Source organism: Cebus imitator, unplaced genomic scaffold (assembly GCF_001604975.1).
Source record: "Cebus imitator isolate Cc_AM_T3 unplaced genomic scaffold, Cebus_imitator-1.0 Scaffold436, whole genome shotgun sequence".
In the NCBI taxonomy this organism is placed as follows: domain Eukaryota; kingdom Metazoa; phylum Chordata; class Mammalia; order Primates; family Cebidae; genus Cebus; species Cebus imitator.
Genome location: NW_016107751.1, coordinates 1,489,151 through 1,490,398, shown reverse-complemented (window position 1 = coordinate 1,490,398; position 1,248 = coordinate 1,489,151).

The following is a 1,248-nucleotide window of genomic DNA, read 5'->3' as shown; positions in this document are numbered from 1 at the left end:
GATCATAGGTGTTTAGGTGTACACAATCAACAATGGAAAGTTACAAAATATAAGATCACGAAAACAATCTTAAGCATGACATTCAAGGATCATAAAAGTGGGCAGGTGATATGCTTTATCTGTTTTTACCAAAACACACTTTTATAAATAACAATACCTAAGAGTCACAAGCTAAGCCATAAAGTCATTATCTAGGGTTCAAGGCAGTCATGCGGATAAGGTTAAACTTCTTGAAAAACAAAGCCGTAAAAGTCATGCAGAGGCCTAGTGGAGACATAATGTCTGACAAAACCACACAACCCTTGCCCAAGCATCATTGCAGTCAGAAGTAGAAACCTTTGTAACATCAGTCATTTCTTAGTTCCTTCTTTCCCATAGCTCGACTGCCTCCAGCAGGAAACTGTGTTTGGGCTCAAGCTCACCATCTGGTGAGGCCCAAACATTAGGGGGGCCTCTCACGGGAGCATTCCCCACATATGCAGCCATAAAAAACGACAAGTTCATGTCCTTTGTAGAGACATGGATGAATCTAGAAACCATCATTCTCAGCAAACTGACACAAGAACAGAAAAACATCTTGGAGAGAGATCCAAGATGGCTGATCACTAGCAGCTCAGGACTGTAGCTCCCACTGAAAGCACAGAGAACGAGAGGACGCTACACTTTCAGATCACCTTTTGTTGCTCATGCACTAGGAGATTCCCAGCGGAGGTGCCCCACTTCTTGCCAGCATGACTCTTGAGGCCAGTGAGGCGGTTCTGTTGCTGCCTTGGTGCAGCGGTTCTCAGTGCAGAGTCAGAAAAGCACCATCAATCTTAAAGCCGCTATTTTGGCCAGCACAGTGGGTTGCTCAGATTTTAGTGCCGGGAAGCAACAAGTTGGATGCCCATTCAGAAACCCAACTATGAAGACGGTAATTATAAAGACCACAGATGGATAAATTTATAACGAAGGGAAGAAACCAGCCTAAAAAGGCTGAGAATACCCAAACTCAGAACGCCTCTCCCTCTACAGGGGATCACAGTTCCTCATCAGCAACAGAACAAGGCCTGATGGAGAAAGGCTGTGTTCCATTAGCAGAAGCAGACTTTAAAAAGTGGATGATAAGAAACTTCTGGGAATTAAAAGAACTTGTTCTAACCCAATGCAAAGAAACTAAGGACTTTGAAAAAAGGTTTGACGAAATGTTAACAATAACACACAACTTAGAGAGGAATATAAATGAATTAATGGAGCTGAAAAACACAA